At 43.6% G+C, this 22,765-nt stretch overlaps 1 protein-coding gene across 2 annotated transcripts in view; it reads right to left on the bottom strand.

Moving 5' to 3' along the window:
- The window catches only part of DUSP16 (dual specificity phosphatase 16), a 61,740-nt gene extending 40,296 nt beyond the window's left edge, over positions 1 to 21,444 (bottom strand). For both annotated transcript variants that reach the window (XM_060253587.1, XM_060253588.1), the window contains exon 1: positions 20,848 to 21,444. The gene's annotated coding sequence lies outside the window, so the exon portion shown is untranslated. The remainder of the gene's footprint in view (positions 1 to 20,847) is intronic.
- Between the last annotated feature and the right edge of the window lie 1,321 nt (positions 21,445 to 22,765).

The following is a 22,765-nucleotide window of genomic DNA, read 5'->3' as shown; positions in this document are numbered from 1 at the left end:
TGCTACTACTCCAGACAACATTGCCTGAGGCAGTTTACAATGTAAAACATGGTGGAAAGCTTGAATATGCAGCACTTCTGTTTAACCAGCAACCCCCATTCCATGTGAATGCTGGATAAAAAGGCCTTTACTGTATTCTAAATTTTCAAATGCCTAAAATGCTAGTTTGATCTTCTAAAGCTGTGGTTTTCAAACTGCATTCCTCACTGAGCAGACTAGTAGTGGTGGACCAGCTTTCCTAGGAGAGACTGCCCACTGCCAATGATCTCTAGCAACCCACAGATAACCTCAGAACACCAGACCATTTTGCTCAGCCCACACACAGCAGGTTCTCTTCCCAAGAAACTGAGGTGAGGCTCTGAGGTGTCAACAGCACCACTGGCATCCATGAAGTAGTCAACAGGAATTACTTATGCCCATAATCACTTCTGTGATTGCTCAATTTATGTAGGCAAAAGTGAACCTAACAGCTTTGAAAACTGACTGGACACCATGAAACACCCCTGGAATCCTCTACAATGAATGATAGGGTTCCTTAGCAGATAAATCATTGGTTTCCCAAAGAAAAAGTTTGAAAACCAACACTTTTTAAAAAAAAATCAGGTAAAAATCTAGCTTTGAGTCATTGCACCACAATGAGATTTCTGAACAGCAGCCCTGGGTGCAATTGCTTTCCCCACTGGGCTTGGATCTAGCTCTTATTTATTATTATTATTATTATTATTATTATTATTATTATTATTATTATTATTTGATGAATTGCCCTATCCCGGCCAGCACCAGGCTCAGGGCAATGTACAACAGTAAAATCAGTTACAATATATATATATATATATATATATATATATATATATATATGTATGTATGTATTACATTAAAAATTACAAATTCTACTACACCACACTGGCTCTCACGCATGCATAGGGTTGCCAATCCCACAGTTGGGAGTGGGAGATCCCACGGTCCAGAACTCCTTCCCATGCTTCAGAGCTATCAGAAAGGGGAAGGGGAAATGGCCGTTGGGCATTTCATTATACCCTATTGAGACCAGTCCCCATACGGCATAATGGAGAATTGATCCATGGGTACCTGGGGCTCTGGGGGTGCCTTGGGGGTGAGGCACCAAATTATCAGCATAGTTGCTGGTGCCTCTCCTCCAAAAAAAAAACAAAAAACCAACTCACCCAGGTTTCAAAAAGATTGGACCAGGAGCTCCAGTTCCAAGCTCCCAAAGAAGATGCCCCCATCCTCCATTATTTCCAATAAAGGGAAGGAATTTAAAAGAAACATGGTCCCTTTAAAATGCAACAGCCAGCTCACTTCGGAGTTCAATCAAGCTTCTTCCCTCCTCTCTCCCAGAGCCTCCTGGTAAGTCCCCACCAGCTTGTTGGACTTGCCTGGCAACCTTAATATAGATACAATGCCAGCATAATGTATCCTTCCTATACACACACACTCCTTATCTACCAAAAGAACTACAGTTGATAAGTATGTCTAAGGCAATGAATATGTAGGAAAGAAAGGGGTGGTATAGAAAATAATCCATGTGGTAAATACCTGAGCATTTATATAAATTTTTTGTTTCCACCTGTGAACTGTGAACCATATGAGGATACAGAACTGGGAAACTTTCAAGCTGCAATGAGCTTCTGATGCCCCCCCAAAAGGGAAAAGTCAGAATTTCAGGGCGGGTTTGCCCATGATTTCCTCTGTCTCCTGCATCTGCATCTGCATAGGCCTCAGGCTTGCATGCTGCCTCCTCACACTTCCCTCATATATATGAATGACAACGTTGAGCGTTTCAGTGTCACTTGAAAACAGGAACTCCCTTGACCATGGACACTGAACCTGCTTCCTTATAAGTTAATGAAAACCCTATGTTCAAATTAAAAAAAATGCTCCAATTCAATCATTCATTTCCCATGTGGGAAAACCCAAGAAGGCATGCCTAAGGCCTTTCCCCCAACCACACCATGAGGAGAGGTATGGAACAGGAAGTACAGTCTCAACAGTTCCTCAGAGCTACAAAGACATTGGGCATAGCAGACTACAAACAACTGACTGAAATGCTACCTTACATCATCCAACAGTCACTCGGTCTTGCCAACAACACCTGCCACAATCCCACTCCAACCATTTATGTTTATTTACTTCGTTTATGCCCTGCTTTTCTCCCCAATGGGAATCCGAAGCACCTTATCTTGTTCTTTTCTCCCCCATTTTATTCTCACAATAACCCTGTGAGATAGGTTACCTTGAGATGGCGTGACTGGCCGAATGCCACCCAGCAATCTTCCGTGGCAGAGTTCGGATTCTGAGTCAAGATCGATCTGAGGAATCCTCTCAAAATAAAGCTCATAGTTCAAGAAAACAGGAACCTGATGTGTAGCCAATGTCTCCCACAATTGCTAAAGAAATCCTCAAACATCATTTACTTTGAAGGCAGAGGTAGGGCTGACACCACCTGGAGCAACGGATATAACCACCCCAGAGGGAGAGACAAGGGCTTTGCCATAAAAGAGGGAGGCTGTGCCAAGCAGCCCCAGAATCAAGAGATTCTGATGTGAAGGCAGCATCAATGAAAAAAGCCCCCTTCACACATTAATCAGGCACTGTGTCTTTGTTTTTAAATAATCCAAAAGGTGAAGCACCTTAATCAAACAGGTACTCATGCCTAGATTCAAACTCAATGCCTCTTCTCTTTGCAACTCATTTGGGCATTTCGCCAACCCACAGACTGATTTAGCCTGGAGTACCAAATGTCCTCCCAACACTGAACGCAGCTAAGTTTATGAATTGCTTTCATAGGACTCATTTACTATCAGCTGGAAAAATCCAGGTCTTCACAAGACAGGAACAAAACCTTATTAATTATGATACTTCAAATAATATCATTAGTGCGTGCATACCTGCGTGCATGTAGGCACTACTAAATGTTGGCTAACCTCCCTGAGTAATTTGAGGAAGCAACAGTAAGTCAATTTGAATGGCGAAAAAGGTACACACAGTACAGAAAGATTACATCAGAGAACAAGGATAGAATGAACCAGCTCAGGAAATTCTCAAGGATCGAGGAACACAGACAAGGGGATGTGGCGACTGCAGACAGGAAGAAAGAATGGCTTGAAGGGAGGGAAAACTAGCAGGCAGGTTAAGTACACACACACACAAAAGCACACACACATACACGTGCCTTTGGTCCAAAGTTCTCCCTCCTGACACTGCTTTTCCCCCTCAGCGGTGGTAGAAAGTGCAGTTAAGTCACTGCTGACTTCTGGCAATCCCGTAGGGTTTGTTCAGAGCGGGTTTGCAATTGCTGCCTCCATGTCACAACTCTGGTCTCCCATCCAAAGACTAACCAGGACCAACCCTGTTTAGCTTCCGAGATCTGACAAAATCAAGCTTGTCCGGGGCTATCCAGGTTGGGACCTTTTGTTACATGCAAGTACATAATTCTGCCACCAGTGTGCTCACTCAATAATCTGGCCGCAAAGAAGGAAAAAACTACATGTCCTCCCCATATTCAAAGCAAGAAATGCAGAGGCAAAGAAACTAGCATAACACATAAGTTCTTAAAAGTGGACATTAGATAGCCCGCATTCAGCAAAGCTGATTTCAGTGAAAGAGTTGAGCTTAAATTCCCTTAAATAATTTGTGTTTAAAGCACTACCTGAATCCTGGATTTCTGCAGGCACCTTTCAAAGCAAAAAAAAACGCCCCCCCACACACACATAAACGGTTTAGCTTTATTGCCAGCTGATGCAACATTGTTCTTTCAATGCTCTGACATACACCTCATGTTTAAACATGCCTCATTTAACAGCATTCAGCCTTCCTTGAGAAAGAGAGAGTTCTCTCATATGCCCTTATCCCTAGAGCAGTGGACTCATGTACACTGTGCCAATTTCAAAGGAGGTACTGTTGGCCACCCATCAAAACACATTGCTCAACTATTTGGCTTTTAATTGCTTTATGGGCTGTGGGCTTAGGGCCTGTGGCTATATTCTGAGAATGAGAGAAAGAGAAATCAAGACTATGTAGCTTGTCTGTGGTATGTGGGAAGCAGGTGGAGTGATGTTCAGGAACTGAACAGCTAGAATCCAGAGAGGTCCCCACTATTGTGAAACTTCCTTCTTTCCTTGGGCTAGAATTAAACATTACCTCATGTGAAGGCTGCGGGAAAGGCCTTACTCACGCCAATGTTGCACGGGAGGAAAGCATATGTTTACGCAGCTACTGCAAAAACTGGTTCCTGCAGAGTTCAGGGTGGGGCAGCGTAGCAGGGTTTGGGTTGCTCAAGGAGGCAAGCATGCCCCCCACCGACTGATCTGCTCTGCCCTTTTGGCACTGAAAGACTTCCTCACTCAGTCCCTGCTATTCCTTCCTTTGGCAAAATCTATGTGGCTGAAGCCCTGCCTGACTTCTGGGTTGTCAGTTTAGCTGGAGATTTGGAGGATCTTGAGCCTAAGGAAGGCAGGGTTTGTGGAAGGATTTCAAAAGGGCATAATGCCATAAGGCCAACCTTCCAAAGCAACCATTATCTCCTGGTGAATTATTTTGTCGCCTGGATAATTGTTGTAATACCAGGAGATCTCCAGCCACCAACTGGAGGTTGGCACCCCTATTTCAAGCCCATGGGTCAAAACCTACTGCAGAGTTCAGTCCTGCCAGGACTAAGAAGCAGAGAGATATTGTTCTTGTTGTTACTGTTACTTTAGAATGCTTTCAGTCAGACTGGATGCATAAGCCTACAAATATAAAGCACAATGAATATAGGAGACCAGAAGGAATACAATGGGACATGACTGGGGCTTTCAAGTTGTGGGTCAGAGCCCAAATGTATGTCATAATTTTTACAGGTTTTTTTTTTTTAAATTAAGAGATAAAATAGATAACACAACAAATAACACCACAGCTATGATCCAGGTTAGGAAAATCCTGGAGATCTGAGGATGGAGTCCGAGGAGGTGAAGGGCTTCAGTCCCACAAAACCCACCCCCCAAAGCATCCATTTTCTCCAGGGGAACTGATCTTGGTAGACTGGAGATCAGCTGTAATTCTGGGGATCCCCAGGTCCCACCTGGAGATGAAACCGGGGGGGGGGGGGGGAGCCTGGCTCTCTGCATGCCAGCCAAGCAAAACTTGTTTCACACATCTCAAGCTCTAGGGGTCCTGGGTTGAAGTATGCACACTTCAGGTTTGAAGCCAGTTGTTGCCTGGGGTTACAGATAGTGATCCCTGGGCCCTGGGCAGAAGTCTAGGATGGGGCCTCAAAATCAACCCAAGCAGCCCTCACCTATGCAAGGTGGACAGTTGTGCTGGGCCAGCACCAAGTTAGCTGCTCCCTGAGCTGGAGAGAATGGGCATGCGTGGTGGTGGAAACTGTTAACAACCTGCTCTTCCTCTTCTTCACCCACTCAGCCTAGGGCCTCAGTCTTCTTCTGACTATATGCATTACACAAATGGCTCAAAAATCCCAGAACCAAGGTGGAAGAGTTACACAGCAGAGATGTAGAAGACTGAAAGTTCCAAGTGTGTCTCAAGACTGCAAGTGTCTTTCAAGGAGGAAGCTGGTATGAACAACACTGCAGGAGGTAGTCTTCCCCCAAACAAGCTGGCCAGGAATTTCCCTTTTTGCGTATAATGGCAAGTGGTGGTGGGGAGGGGGGAGTTAGAATACAATTACAGAACACACAAGTTCCCTTCAAGATTTTTAATTACTCATCTGTATGGCAATAAAACAAAGGTGGTGACTGAAAAACAAACTTGAGAGCAGAGGGCAAAGGGAAGGATGATTTCATCGGCGGAATGACATCACCACCCGCCTCAAGGTCGAGTCACCGTCATTTCATTGGACAAAGCCTTGGTCTCTTACGATCTCACAGTCCAGTTCCCAGAATGATTAAAAAAGAGGAAGGATCAAAAGTGGATGACATGTATGGGTTCGAATCCGACAAGCCCAGAATCACATGCCAAAGCAAGGATCCATTCTTTGTCTCACCGAAAAGAAACATAACAGTTATTTCACACACTGGACTGGAGTAAGTCTAAAGTAAGTACATCTCTTGTAAAAGGCTCTCTTCTATACCGCGCTGCTGTAGCATGTACCTGCTTTCAGAATTGAACAGTCTTTAAAAGCCTGTGTGAAGGAGGGGAAGATCACTAAGAAAGTCACATATGAGCACAACAAGGTCACATGCCCCATGTCCATTTTGTGCAGGGTTAAAACTTTCTTGCAAGACAGGGAAGAACAGGCAAGTCTTTGCACATGTTAGATTTTTCAGAGGTGTCAAATAAATTATTCCTTTGTGGAAACTTTTAACAACCTACAACTACACAGCAACATATACACTAGGGCAGAAACAGAAGAAACCTCCCCCCACCCCGGCCCTATATTAAAAGGGAACATCCGCCTGAAGTTGTGTTCAGTCTGAGGGCAACTCAAGATATTCCTGGAGAAACCCAGAGAAAAACCAGAAGAGGAACTGTGGGGTGGCTTCTTTTGATTAAGAAGTGTACATGTTTCTAATTTTCACGTTCCAAAATTTCAGGTCTCCAGCTTACTGAGAACCAGGGCTTTTTTTTCCTTTTTGAGCAGGAACACAAGTTCTGGTCAGCTTGGCGTCAGGGGGTGTGGTGTGGCCTAATACGCAAATGAGTTCCTGCTGGGCTTTTTCTTAAAAAGTCCTGTGCGAAACAATGGTGATGTCAGGGGATGTGGCCTAATATGTGAATGAGTTCCTGCTGGGAACTACCACAACAATTCCCTCTGTCAATGAGGAAGCAAGCAATTCCTATAGCATATAAACAAACCAGGGGGTTCCCTTGATGCTTCCAATAATAGTAACTGCAGTCCAATTTACTGCCTTATACTGAACTGCCTTATACCATTGGTCCATCAAAATTAGTATGTACTCTGATTGGCAGTGGCTCTCCAAAGTCTCAAGTAGAGGTCTTTCACATCACTTCCTGACATATCTTTCAACTGGAGACACTGGAGAGATTGAACCTGGGACCTTCTACAAGCCAATCAGATGCTCTAACACTGAGCTACACCCTCTGCCAGTCACAGCCTGTAGCTGCTTCTCAATCCCAGGTTTCCTTGGACAACACCAGTTACCTGGACATATTTTTACCTGGTTTGGCACTGAAGCAGACTAGGCTGCCAGTGCAAAGGACAGTGCATGCTGATGCCCCTATGGCTGGATTTATGGCACCCAGTGCCATATAAATACTGAACAAAAACAACTCAATATAAGAGGACTGTTCTGGGCAAGACAGGGGAGTGGTCAACCAAAGAGCAATATACATCATCTATGGAGGAAGGAGAGGAATAAAAGTATCCTTTTATTTACATTGTTTATAGTCTGCCTTTCTCTCTGAAGTTCAAGGCAGTTTATAGGGAAAAGACAACCAGTAGACACTGGACTAGGATTACAGAATTAGAAAACAATGCAAACAGCAAACCATTTGAGGCAAAATACACTACAAACAACACAGGTAGATTACATGTTATAAAACAATGCAGTAAAATCAGGTGATACATGCAATAACAACCACTCTGGATTACAACCCTGTTCCCAGGGCTTTTTTTTTTAGCAGGAACGCAAAAGAATGCAATTCCAGCTGGTTTTGTGCCAGGGGGTGTGGCCTAATATGCCAATAAGTTCATGTTGGGCTTTTTCTACAAAAAAAGCCCTGCCTGTTCCATTATAAAGGGCCCTCCCTGTGTCACTCTATTCTATTACAGTTCTAATCTCTTGTTAAAAATGCCCTTTTTGAATACTGCTTTTTCCCACGCCCTGTGGAATGACAGAAGTGTGGGAGCTAGGGTTGCCAGGTCCAACTCAGGAGATATCTGGGGGCTCTGAGGGTGGAGCAAAAAGGCGTTGGGGGTGGAGCCAGGAGCAAGGTTGTGACAAGCATGACTGAACTCCGAATGGTCATCACATTTAAAGGGACTGTGCACCTTTTAAATGCCTTTTCTTCATTGGAAATAATGGAGGATGGGGTACTTTCTTTGGGGGCTCATATAATTGGACCCCCAGTTCAATCCTTTTGAAACTTGGGGGGGGGGGGAGTGTTGAGGAGAGGCACCAGATGCTATGTTGAAAACTTGGTGTCTGTCTCAAAAAAACTGCCCCCCCCCCCAGAGCCCCAGATACTCCTGGATAAATTCTCCATGATACTCTATGGGAACTGGTCTCCATGGATTATAATGGAGTGTCCAACAAACATTCAACAACCCTCCCCCACTTTCTGATGACCCTGAAGCAGGGTGAGGGCCTCCAAATCAGGGAATCCCCTGCCCCCAACTGGAGATTGGCAACCCTAGGAGCCTTCCTGACTTCAATACAGAAGATAATTTTCACAGAAATATGGGCAAACTCCATCCATAACGGTTTTTAAAGTAGTATCGACAAAGCTCCTGAAATATGAGCAATAAACGTATGAATGTGTACAGTATAATGACTGTTCAGATGGGTGCTTCTGACAAAGCTTTAAGGATCCATTTAAATGAGACCTCAACATAAGAGCCGGGCTTCCAGCTTTGTGTAATAAGGGATCAAGGAGCACTTTAAAAATACCTTCCATTAAGTAAAACACTCATTTTCTGATCTATGTGAATAAAGAGTAACTGATAATCCTGCGAGCTCCTATACACTATCCCTCATTCATGATCCAAAGTTGTTAAGCAAATAAAAGACACAAAACGGAGAACCCTTGATTTATTATGCTGTCACAATTAGGTTAAAGATGTTCACAGAGTTTTCATTTAGTGTGTGAAAGGGGAGGAGTTTCTAACATTCTTTTGTAAAATTACTTTATTCTGCAGCATAGCTCACTGTACATGGAGCAATCCACACTTACAGCATATCCTAATTTTATTTTTATACAATCCTATTCTTCAGAAAATCTTATTTAAAAGATATATTAAAGTTAGCATTTATCTGACTCTCAACAGATATGCTTTACAGGGCAACGTGGCAAATTCACGGGCCAAAATCTGCAGTAACATTATTTTGATATTTTAATACAGAAATAAATCCAGTGAGTCATGCCCTGTTTAACCAATGGACTGAGAAGATCAATCAGCACAGCTACAACTTGCAAGAGGAGAGACACAGAAGACTTATGGAAAAGATAAAGGTGACAGAAGGAACAGTTCTTGATGCCAAATCACACTCTACAACTTAGGTGGGGGGAGGGGAGGAATCCTCATTTTGGTAATACGAATTACAATTTTCTTTCCCTCTTCCCCCCTCCCCATTCTTCTTAAATCCCATCTCAGTTATTAAAAGTCTACAAGAGCATTTCACAGACACACAAAATGGAAGCCTGCCAGTTTGTTTGGAGCCAACTCTGAATAGGTCACTCTTGGCTTAGCAGCAAACCACAAATGGAGCACAAGGAAAAACACAAACCCTGCTCTCTCACACATGCCTCCAGCCCCATCCCCCCAAATCTGGACCTGCTACAGTCATTGAGAAAAACAAACCGAGGACCAACAAGATCACCACTAGAGAGAGTTCAAACTACAGCTGTCAATAAACCTCCAATCCCAAAGCCAACTAATAGCAAGAACAGCTGAATGGCAGAAACTTGAGTTGACTTTTTATTATTGATTAAAAAAAAACTTTTCACACTTACAGCAATAGGCCTTTTAATAATAGGTACAAGGAACTCCACAGTTTATAGATAAAATGACAACAGTGAAATATTGTAGAGGCTTATAAATCCTGCAAGAGATGGGGAAAAGGATTTAGAGACCTTTTTGTTTCCCTTCCATACCTCTAGAACTTGGGGGCACACAGTGAAGATGATGGGGAAAAGATTTAGAACAGGCAAAAGGGCACATTCTTTACTCAGTGCCTAGTTTAATTGTGCAACTCACTGCCAGTGGAAGCAGTCATGGCCACATGCATAGAGGTTATTAAAAGGGGATTATGTGGATTCATGAAGGAGCAGTCTGTCCAAGGCCACTATGTCCTCCATATAGGTGGGGCCAGTCACTTAGGACTTTACAGCCCAATTTTCAGCCTCCCGCATAGTTAGGAAGGAAAGCACCATGTCATCCTGGCATAGGTCATGCTGTACATGACCAAGGTTGCAGGTTCAATCCAACCACTACCAGAGTTAGCAAATATACTGAAAGTCACGCACAGTCCAAGCAGAGGATAGTGGGTTAGTTGGGCCACTGGACCAAATGAGTCAGTATCAGTATCAACCTTTAATGGCATATAAAAACAGGTTAAGAAACAATAGGTTAAGAAACAATAAATAGGTTGAGATACTGTACATCAGGATTAAAACACAGTTACATACAATCAAATGAAACAACAAGACTGTTCCTTGTCTTGACGAATCTTTTTGCCCCAGTACAGAAATGAGGCAGTATTCACAGTTATGTCAGGAGTAACATCCTTCAGAACAAGCTGGACCTTATCTGGATCAGCCAGACCCATGTTATTTAGAAGAATAGGATCCAAAAATCGACAACGAATACTTACATAAAAAGGGCAGTGCAAAAGAATATGTGAAATGGTTTCAATAGATCCGGACTTACACGGACAAAGTCTGGCTGGTTAGGGTATATTATGAAATCTACCACATAGAACTGCTGATGGCATAACATGAGTCTAAGCAAGTGTCACTCATGTTCTTCAGATGCATGGGGAAACTGCTCCCAGACTCCTAGAGGTATATGAATGAGACAGAGAGGGAGGGATGGTGGCTCAGTGGTAGAGCATCTGCTTGGGAAGCAGAAGGTCCCAGGTTCAATCCCTGGCATCTCCAAAACAGGGTCCAGGCAAATAGGTGTGAAAAACCTCAGCTTGAGACCCTGGAGAGCCGCTGCCAGTCTGAGAAGACAATACTGACTTTGATGGACCAAAGGTCTGATTCAGTATAAGGCAGCTTCATATGTTCATATGTTCAGAGAGAGAGAGAGAGAAATGGTCTGCACAAGGCTGCTTTAAACTGACTTTTTAGGAGAGTTTGGGAGGTATACACTCCGGCTGCCTAAACACGTCAACAGAAACCTGAGAAACCAAGACATAAAAAAAAGAAAAAGGCTGGAATAAGATAAGATTTGGAATTCAAAACTTAACAGTGTAGGTCAGTACTCTTCAGATGGGATAGAGTTTCAGAGAATCTGGGCTACTGACTGTGGGGAAAGAGGACAAGAGGGGAATCCTGGAGATAAGACAGGACAAGAAAAGATGGCTGGTGACCCAAAACTCCAATGCAGAGTGGCAAGGGCACAAGACTCAGGCAGGCACTTTTTAAGAAAAAAAGAAAAAGAGTTGGGTTTTACACCCCAATTTTATTTGCCTTAAGGACTCTCAAACTGGCTCACAACTGCCTTCCCTTCTCTTCCCCACAACAGGCACCTTGTGAGGTAGATGGGGCTGAGAGAGTGGTGAGAGAACTGTGACTGGCCCAAGGTAATCCAGCAGGCTTCATGTGGAGGAGGAGTGGGGAAGCAAACTCAGTTCTCCAGATTAGAGGCCACTGCTCTTACCCGCCACATCACATTGGCTATCACGGCACCTTAAAGATAGGAAGCCTCATGGCACCTTAAAGATTAACGAGCTTTCATGGACAAGAACCACTTCCTCAGATTCTGGAGTCAGATCCTCGCTAGACAGACAGCTATGTCTGAACTGTGAGAAAAGAAGAAACAAACAGCAAGGTCAAAGGGCTGTGAAATTCAGGAAAACAAATGTGTTTATTTTTGCCTCAGCTGACTGTCAAGGCTACCTCTGAAGGAGAAACACAGAAGACTGAGGAAAACTCAAAGCAAAGGGGGTTTATCATGCTGGCCATAGGGGGCTAGTGGGGCCAAGATAGTTGAGGGAGAGAATGTATATAGCACTGGAAATGGGTTCACACAACTTTGCATCTGCCACCTTGAAGAACAACACACAGGAGGAGACCCCCTCATCACATGACAACATGCAAAGGAGGAACTATAGGCAAGATCTAGAATCTGGCACAGGTCCACCTCCTTCCTTTTACCTGTTTATCACTGCTTACACTCACAATCATAAATAATGTGAACAAGTACATAAGTGCCAAGGTTTCATGGGGCCATGACATGAACGCAGTTGGCAGGAAGGAGCAGGCAGCTCAAGATTATTTCACACATTACCCAGGGACCCCTGAGTCACTTTTAACAGGAAGCTCCATAATCAATGTACCTAGATGATGCAGATGTGTTCCACACAAGTGTTTGGCACGTCCTGTGTTTTAGGCATGCATCAAAAAAGGGCAACTGTGTGAAATGGCCCTCAGTGTTGGCTGCACCAGGCTAAAACGGGCTAAGACAAGCTGAAGCAGAAGAGTTTCCTGCGTAAAAGCTTCCAAGAAATTGGTAGCATGAGTCTGTACTTGTACTTAATTGAAATAAAAAGCAGAACCAATTGGATTAGCAGACATTTGACTTCATGCTGGTGGAAATTTTAGTGGTTCAATTCAAATTAAACTAGAGGTATAAGGAATCATGTTGCCTATTGGTTGACAAAACTATGTTGTTGGCACATTTCATCCCAGCTGGGTGTGTATGTGCATTAAGTGCCATCAAGTCACAAGCAACCCTGTGAATTAATGTCCTCCGAATCATCCTATTGTTTATTTATTTATTTATCTGGGATTTATATCCCGCCCTTCCCACCGAGTGGCTCAGGGCAGCTTACAACATATATAAAACTAACATAAAAGTATAAAATTACACTTTAAAATTAACATTTCATAGTATATAATTAAAATCAAACATTTGTTATAACTATACATCATTAAAACAGACAGCGGTCGTGGAGCTACACTCTATTCAGCTTCAGATACAAATTCAGTATACAGTATACAGCATTCAGTAGTCGGTATACAGGGCCGTTATTTGTGGGCCAGCCGGAAGAGGACTGTCTTACAGGCCCTGCAGAATTGGGTGAGATCCCGCAGGGCCCTTACCTCCTCCGGCAGCTGGTTCCACCAAAATGGAGCCATTACAGAGAAGGCCCGGTCTCTTGTGATCTATCGTTAACAGCCTTGCTCAGGTTTTGCTAACTAAGGGTTGTGGCGTCTTTTATTCGGTCAATCCATCTCATGCTGGGCCCTCTTCTTTTCCTGCAGCCTTCGACTCTTCCCTGGGATGACTGTCTTTTTCCAGTGACCCCTGTCTTCTCATAATGTGACCAAAGTACGATAGCCTCAGTTTGATCATTTTGGCTTCCAGGGAGAGTTCAAGCTTGATTTGATCTAGAACCCACTTATTTCTCTTTTTGGCAGTCCCTGGTATCCATAAAACTCTCCTCCAACACGGCATTTCAAATGAATCTGCTTTCTTCCTGTCAGCTTTCTTCAGTGCCCAACTTTCACATCCATACATAGTAACAGGAAATACTATGTAATGAATTATCTTGATCTTGGTCATCCAACACATCCCTTATACTTAAGGATCTTTTCAAGCTCCTTTATGGCTGCCCTTCCCAGTCTCGATCTCCTTCTGATTTCTTGGTTTGCAGTCTCACCTTCGGTTTATAATGGAGCCAAGGAACAGAAAATCTTTTAACAATTTAAATTTCTTCATCAACTTTAAAGTTGTGTAATCCCCTAGTAGTCCTTCATTACTTTTGTCTTCTTGATGTTCACCTGTAATTCTGATTTGGCAACTTCTGCTTTAATCTTCATCAGTAGTCATTTCAGGTCTTCACTGTTTTGTGCCAATAATGCGGTGTCATCTGCATGTCTCAAATGGTTAATGTTCCTTCCACCAATTTTCACTATGACCTCATCTAAATCTAATTCAGCTTTCCCTGTGATATGTCCTTCATACCCATTGAAGAGATAGGGAGATAAAATATGTCGTCCTCTGACACCTTTGCCAATTGGAAAATATTCCGTTTCTCCGTATTCTGTCCTCACAGTAGCCTCATGTCTAGTGTATAGGTTGTACATCAACCCTATCAGATGCGGCACACCCATTTCTTTTAAAACCAGCCATAGCTTTTCATGATCCACAGTCAAAAGCTTTGCAGTAATCTATAAAACACAAGCTAATTATCTTCTTACAGTCTTGTGTATGCTACATTCTTGTATATGCTACAATAAATTTGCAATATGATCTCCAGTGCCTTTCTTTTCTGAATCCAGTTGAACATCTGGCGTTTCTCATTCCATGTAACAACAGCCTTTGTTGTAAGATTTTGATCATCACCTTACTCATGTGAGAAATTAACACAATGGTCCAATAGTTGCAGCAGTCTTTGATGTCTCTGTTTTCGGAACTGGAATATAGACTGTCTGTTCCCAGTCTATGGGCCGTTGTTTTGTTTTCCATATTTGTTGACATATTCTTGTTTAGATTCCGATGGACTCCATTTTGGAGCCAGTTTGGTGTAGTGGTTAAGTGTGCGGACTCTTATCTGGGAGAACCGGGTTTGATTCCCCACTCCTCCACTTGCACCTGCTGAGATGGCCTTGGGTCAGCCATAGCTCTGGCAGAGGTTGTCCTTGAAAGCGCAGCTGCTGTGGGAGCCCTCTCAGCCCCACCCACCTCACAGGGTGTCTGTTGTGGGGGAGGAAGGTAAAGGAGATTGTGAGCCGCTCTGAGACTCTTCGGAGTGGAGGGCGGGATATAAATCCAATATCTTTTTCTTCTTCTTCTTCATTTCTGCAGCTTGTTATAGCTCTCTTATCCCATCTCTTCCTGGTGATGTGTTTCTCCCAACTGCTTTGAATTCAGCTTTCACTTCAGTTTCTAAAACTGCAGGTTCTTGTTCAAGAGATTATTCATTGAGGAAATCTGTCATCCTTTCATCCCAGTTGGCATATCAGGAATAATTCTCACACAGTCATTTTCCTTGTATATTCAAACATGTCATTTTAAAAAAAACCAGCAAATCTGAAGCTCATCAGTATATATATACACACTCTAATTATCACTTGCTGCAAAACTACTGTCATGTTTAATTCTCTATATATGACAAAAACTTTCACCAGATATTCGCATGAACTAATATACTTCTCTAGGGTTAGAGATCCTGAGTAACATTTTGATGAGCCATAGCTTACTAGTTACTAAACAAATAGTATGGATATCTCAGTTTACACAAAGGACATGCTATGTAGAAGCCAATATTATAACATTACTATGAATTACTCATAAAAATAGAATTATCGTATAGCATTTTGTATAGAATAGCAAGGAGATCCTAAGATTGTCAGGCAGCAACAAGTTCCAGCTCTTAGCATTATGCTAGTGGCAAGCTAGACTTATTTTTAGGGGCTGAAAGAGCTCTGAAAGAACTGTGACTGGCCCAAAGTCACCCAGCTGGCTTCATGTAGAAGAGTAGAAGATCATACCCAGTTCTCCAGATTAGAGACTGCTGCTCTTAACCACTACACCTGGCTCATATGAAATTAACTTAAGAACTACAATTCCATGCAACCAGAAATATCCTATATATGCAACAGCACAGACAACTCTTAAAGATGCAAATGGAAAAGACTGCCCCCTGCCATTCATCCCACTTTCTTCACAATCTAAAGTTTAGGCAGTATTTAAACATGCATTTATGACATAATCATCCTTGGTAGCAGTGACAGATATTTTTGTCTTGTGTTAATTTGTCAGACTTTAGATAATTGTGTCCTGCAGTGTGGCAATGAGGTTCCAGAGATCAACTGCACACGGTAAGAACAAAAAAAATGTTGTTCATTGGGTATAGCTAGGTGATTTCTAGCCCACACTCCTCTCCTTCACTATAGTGAAAAGACACTTAATGAACTCAACAATTATATACTTGAATCAATGCAAGATCTTCCTCACTTTGGGGGGGGGGATAAGATACCCTCTTCAAGTAAGTTTTATGTAGCAGGGTCCAAGACATCCCATACACCAATCTCCTGTATCATTTGTTGGCTTTTCTCGATGGGAGCACATGACTCCAAGATGCTCTCACAATTTACAGTAACGCCCAGGGCTTTTTTTGTAGCAGGAACTCCTTTGCATATTAGGCCAAATCCCCCTGATGCAGCCAATCCTCCTAGAACTTACAGGCCCTGTACTAATCACCCTCTAACTCTTGGAGGATTGGCTACATCAGGGGTGTATGGCCTAACATGCAAAGGAGACCCTGCTAGAAAAAAAGGCCTTGTACCACTCAAATCAGGCTCTAAGGAAAGACCGTCCAAGGCCCACAGGATCTGAATTCTTTAAATAGGGGGTTGAAAATGTGGAGTGCTGTTTCTTCCTAGACCCCCCCCCCCCTTTTTTTTAGACATGGTGACCAAAGCACTTGGAGGAGGCTGGGAGACGTGTTGCCAGGCATAATATATGGAACAAGGGCATCAAAGCAAACAAAGGGTCCTTTCGAATCTCTATTATATGCTGTTACAGCGTCAGTTCCTGGAGCAGGTGAAAGAACTGGAACAACAATAACTCAAAGGTGTTGCTACTGGCTGGGTAACAGCTAAATCAAGGCTTTTTCCAAGTAACCTCTCTCTCTGCCACAACCACCATCAGACAAAAGCACCAATAAACCCTCAGTGAATTATCAGCTGGGCTTTATTTTATTTCCCCAATACTCAGATCCGTGTGCAAACATACATCATCTGCTTCATAGTTAGGGTGTTTTTCTCGGACTGACACTCCAGGACCCTACAGAACAGGCCCTACTCTAGGAGAATCAGAAACTGCAGCCACTACATTCTTGGCTCAAATCTGTAACACAAGTAAGTTAACAGAACTCACTTGTCTACAATTTAATCGCCTGCCAGGCTGCATACACTGAATGTCAGTTGTTGTGGCATACCTTGATGAACTGAAAGCTTCTCCAGTTGTGGAAGCTTTTGTGCCGAGTCATCTAGAAGCAATTCTTATTCACTACAGGCAACCAGAACAAAGTTTTGAGTCCAGTGGCAAAGTTTTATTCAACGTATAAGCTTTCGTGTGCGCACACACTTTTTCAGATAACGAAACGGAAATTACCAGTCCATACACAGAGTGTGCAGTAAATGAGCATATAGCATAATGAAGATGTTTATTAGATTCAAGAACCAAACAGAAATAACAGGCTTAATTTATATGGTTACCACTTGTTTGGGTTTAATTGGGGGAGGGAGGATAGAGTGAAGGAAATAATGATGTCAGAATTGGAGATTGATGGGCAGATGTATCGTTATTTGTGGGATGCTGAGAGTAATTAACTGAGACCCTGCCATTACGCTCTATCCATCTCCTCTCAAGCATGGAGGAACCTCACAGCATCTTCTTCTTTGAAGTGGGACACTTGGCTGTGCAGAGTTATCTCTCAACTGTCCCCAGAGCAGAGAAAAACACTGCACTCTACCATTCCAAATTACATTACATCCTACTACTCATTACATTACAACCAGGCAAGTGACATTTTGGAAACCTTACTGCAGATATATGGAAACTTTACTGAAGACATACAGAAGAAATAAGACAAAGCATACCACAGGTTTAACTCTGGATTTTAAAAATCTGGACGTCCAGCATCTTGCTGCACTGTACTAAAGTTACAGTATCAGTACAGTAAGACTTTTTTAGATGTTCTCTTGAATAAAATGGTTCAGTTGTCCCTGAAAACAACTCGATGGACTTACAAATTTCACTCGCCTGGTTTTTGCCTTCCTTCTTTGTATTTACTATCTCTAGCACAGATCAGAGAATTGCTGCTAAGAGCTGGTTTGCACAGTTAAACAGCACGCAGTCACTGTTCCAAAGGTACAGGCAAGCCTACCATATAAACCAGGTGATCATGCAGGTAACCCCATCTGCCATAATCACAGACCCTCTTTTTAAAAAACCATTCTTAGACATGGTAGCCATATTCACAGGATGGTGGAGGGGTGAACCAAGGTTTCCAAATCCAACCAATAGCATCAACCCCCACCACATGCTTCTAGCACTACTGTATCAGAAAAGTCAACTTTCCAACAAACTGCTAAACATATTCATTATAAGCCCCAATAGGGCAGTCTCTCCCACTAAGCATTTATTCTAGCTTTTAACTATATGCTCTTTAGTAAACACAGATTTCAGACAGCAGTGTGCATTTTAAATTTAAAACACTTCTCTCTGCTTTTAAAGATTCAGCACAATTGTTGAAAAGTCTCTCAAGGTTAAATATAATGTAGGTACATGCAAACCTGAAGACCTTTGACCTTGACTTCTGGCTTCGATAGTTTCCACCTTGTGAAGGACACAGTGGCTTTTGAGAAATTCTATTTTCATTCCTTGAAGTCCCACAAAAGTCGTCCTCTTCTTTTTTTTTTTTTTTTTTTTACTGAATTCTCTGTTGAGAGTCAAGGTTAAAAGTGTCTGGTTGTTACAGTATGCCAGTTGAATACATTGAGATAAGCTCCTAAAACAGACCCAGAATATGAAGTTGCATCAGAACAGAGAGGAAGAGAAGGCCAGGCTAGGGGAAGTGACAGACCGAGAAAGTAGTGTTCCAAAATTTCTGGACATGTGCTCACATTTCTGTAAATAAAACATTAAAGCATGTCTGTCCAGAACCCTATGCTTTTAATATCAGAGCAAGTGGTTTAGAATGGAGCAGTTCACTTTCTGCAAGTGAGGCTTAAGTGGAAATAAAATAAAACAAAAACATTAAATCTTACTTTAAATGAGCTTTCATGAATCATAGTCCAGTTTATCAGACAGATAAAAGTCAAAATAACTAGGCCTCTTTTTATCATTTTCTACTTCCTGCAGCTTCACCTCCTCGGAAGGGCTACACGTAACATGCTACAGCCCTTCCAAGAAAGTGCGTTGAACTTTAGAGGCTTCTAGAAGGTGACAGTCAGTTTTTCTCCCCAACTCCTAAATTTGTCCAACTTGTTAACTCACAAGTTATGCACTTGCTGATATAAATGCTAACACATGAAGCTGTCTTATACTTAGGGTTGCTAGCTGTCTGGAGAAAAAAAATGTCCTGTCTCTTTAATAGCTGCTTAATAGAATGTTATTTATGTCCATGCCATGCAAAGCTTTAGCTGCCCATTTCCACACATTAAGCCTATATTAAAGGGGCAGGACAGACTGGCAAACTTACTTATATTAAGAACATAAGAGAAGCCATGTTGGATCAGGCCAACGGCCCATCCAGTCCAACACTCTGTGTCACACAGTGGCCAAAAATTTTATATACACACATAGTCATTGATGGACCTCTGCTCCATATTTTTATCTAAACCCCTCTTGAAGGTGGCTATACTTGTGGCCACCACCACCACTGAATCAGACCACTGGTCCATTACGGTCAATATTGTCTATTTTGACTGACAGAAGCCTTTCACATCACCTATTACCTCATCCTTTTATGGAAAAGTACTTGCTAAAGCTACAAACACCAATTTGGAAGAAACGCACACTCCCCAAAATTGGGAGAGTTAATTATTTCAAGATCTTTTGTATCTGATAAATCTGATCAGGAGCATAACTAGGACCTCGGCTGCAGGTCAGATTATACAACAGAACTGCCATAAATACCTTACATGACAAAACTGGGGAGAAAACCAGGAAATAATTGTCAGTAGCAGGCCAACTTAGTTGCCTCAACCCACCCCTCTCAAGCAGTTTCACAGAGGGTCCCTCAAACATTTTTGACACCACCAACTAACTCCTTCACAAAACAAAAAATTGTAAGGGCAATTATCAATCACCAGTTTGCCAAAACCATTTCTCCTTATTCCTTTTACAGCAATAACAACTGTTCTACAAGGTCACCTTTTTCCTAAACAGTGTTCTAATGTTTCTACTTTAATGGAAGAGAGTAGACATCAGAGGTTAGCTGCAACATGTGCAAATGTTGTACTTACAGGGTAATTTTTCTTAGGAAAGCTCCCTAACCGATATTCAACAGGCAGAAATACAACAGGCAATGTGTCCCCCAGCATGGAGATCCAGCTGTCAAAGTTGGATTTATCAGTTAAAGCCCAGCCTCTTGGGCTGCAGATCAAAGTACAGAATACCACAAGGAGAAAGGAGATAGCAACATTAAACTGTATATAACAGAAAAAGCCAAGCATTGCTAAAAAAATTTTATATATATATATATTCACACAGAGAGAGCATCATTAACCAGGGGATTTTGAAACATTCCTGTTTTCCTTAGGGAAAAAAGTAACACTTCAAAAGATTATCTGTCTTCTTTAAACAACCTTTGAAATATGGCACGCACAGCAAGAGAGATACAGGTGGTTTTATATACCCTTTCCAAAATTGAAATTTGGAAAACAAAAGATGGCATTTCAGACTCTGTTTTTTAAAGTGCTCTGTGCTGGTTACCTAGTCAACTCTCCTTTATTCCACGTCAATCCACCCAAACAACACTGGGAGTTAAATTAATATATATATTTCACAAAACCACCACAAACCAACAGGGGGAAGATAAGAGGAGGAAAAGCAAAGGCAGACTTGTCAAACTTATACCAAGAGTAACAACTGATATATAGGCAGCCACATACCACACCATATCTTTTTTATATATGACTAGTTTCTTCTCACTAGTCTGCTAGAGCCGAAAACGGGGGGAGGGGATAATAAAATGTACCTTACAAACACACCGCCCTGCAGAGGAGGCTTTGAATCCCAATGCAACAAATAGAAAAGCAGACAGTATTTTTTTCTTTTTACTAAGTGTAGGGGAGAATCTTACTCTTTTAAAATGGAGAGCTCAACAATCTAATAGAAACCCTCCCCCATGTGATACCTGGGGGGCTGTCTGTAGGATGGAGTGGAAGAAAGCCCCCCCCCAGCTCCTCCACGCCACCCCCCCCCTGGCCTCATTGCCCTTTCTTTCCCCCCCAAAGACTTACTTTTTCTCCCCTCTTATCAATTGCTTGGGCTCTTAAAGGACCGAGAGCTCCCACCAGCCTCTTCGTCTCCCTTCTTCAGAGCCGTGGGAAGGGGGGGGGACCTTTTGCATTGCAGGGGGGGGGGAGGATTGCCGTGTTTCGGTTTCTCCTCTGGGGAGGGGGCACAGGAATGGGGCTGAGGAGGGAGAGCAGAGGAGGAGGAAGGCGAAAGAAGGCGGGGGGGGGAGACAGAAGAGCGTCTGGAGCTTTTGCTTCCTCCTTGAAGAGGTCTTGAGACGAGCTGAGCAAAAGAAAGGAGGGAGGGAGTTTGCACGGGGGGGGGGTAGTATTAGGGGGCTTGCCGCAGCGGCCACGGGTGGAAAGCGGGCGCCAGCCCCTGGGCAGTCATTCAATGTCGGGACAAAACGGGGGGGGGGGGGAGGAAAGAAGGGAGAGAAGCGAGTTTTCGCTGGTCACTCAACTCGCGAGGAGCTGCTGCTGCTGCGATGAGGTCATCGGTGTAAAAATAAAGCGATGCCGTCATTGGAAACCAATCCCAGGGAATGAACTCCGCCGCAGCCGGCAGGGGGAGGGAAGGGGCGGGCGGCGCAGCCAGCTCCGGGCTCAGTCTCCTCTCCCCCGGCGGGTCCCGAAGGGGGGGTGGCTTTGGTTCTCCCCCCCGCGCGACTCCTCCTGGGCTGCCCCGCCTCCTCTCCCGACGCGCCTGCCCTCTGGCCCCGCGTCCGGCAGCCGGGCGCAACCTCGAAAGGCGTCTGGCTGCGTTGCTTCGCTGGGCTCGCCAAGCGCGCGGGCAGGTTGCAGCAGCCCCCGAGCAAGCAGGGCTAGCCTAGGACCGAGCCCTCCTCGCTGGCAGAGAGAGCCGCGCCGAGGAGTCCGGAGAAAGCACGGCAAGCTGGAGCCCCAGTCCGCTCCCCTTGCCCCCGGCTGCCAGTGACCCAATGGGAAGTTTCCCCTTTTCCATGCCGCCTCTCCAGAGTCCAGCTCAAGGCGGATTACCGTTAAGACGGTTAAAGGGTGCCCCTGGACTCCAACGTTGTTCTAGGAAGACGGCTTAAATAGCCATTTTTTAAAAGGCCTGGGGCGTAAGAACGGCGTTGCCAACCTCCAGCCACACCAGTTTGGGAACCGCAATCACACCTGCGTTGGACTTCAGGAAGACCTACAAACGAAGAAAAAACATTGTAAAATGGAGTGTAAAATAATTCCAAATTAATATGTGAAAAATAGTTTGGTTTAAAACTTTGTTTTCAATATGTGTATTAGTTAAAGCTCTCAAGGAGTGTTCTAAGTTATAAACCTGCAGGTGGTGGCTGGAAACCTCCCATCCTTATAAGTGCTCTCCAGGTGACTGGAGAAAGTGGCTGCTTTGGACGGTGGAGGCTATGGCATGATATGGCCATTTAAGTCCCTGCCCCTCCGCAAACCTCACCCTCTTCAGACTCCACTCCCAAAATCTCCAGGTATTTCCCAGCCCAGAGCTGGCAACCACCCTAAACACTATCCACAAAGCAGATGTCAGGACAGAAGCAAACCATAAAAGAGCTGGAATAATTGTTAAAAGGCCTGGGTAAAGGTGGCTAAAAGACTGGAAGGCAGGTGCAAGGTCAGCTCCCAGGGGAAGAAAACATCCCCCCCCCCACCAGACTACCTGGTACCTGCCTGTCCATCATCTTAATTCCCTCTTAGATGGTGTCCACACTGGGACTGGCTTGTGTGGCTTCCTCATTGCTAGTGATACAGTGCAGGGGGCAACAGTGCTTCGGTATGATAGATTTTCTTTTATATCTGAAGAAGTGTGCACGCACACAAAAGCTCATACCTTGAATAAAACTTTTTTGGTCTTAAAGGCGCCGCTGGACTCAAAGTAGGTTTTCCTGCAGTTTTCCCCATGAGTCATACGCCCTTCTCCTGTGCTCTG

Source organism: Heteronotia binoei, chromosome 14 (assembly GCF_032191835.1).
Source record: "Heteronotia binoei isolate CCM8104 ecotype False Entrance Well chromosome 14, APGP_CSIRO_Hbin_v1, whole genome shotgun sequence".
Lineage (NCBI taxonomy): Eukaryota > Metazoa > Chordata > Lepidosauria > Squamata > Gekkonidae > Heteronotia > Heteronotia binoei.
Note: the sequence above shows the minus strand (reverse complement) of the source record. Positions and strands in the feature narration are given on the sequence as shown.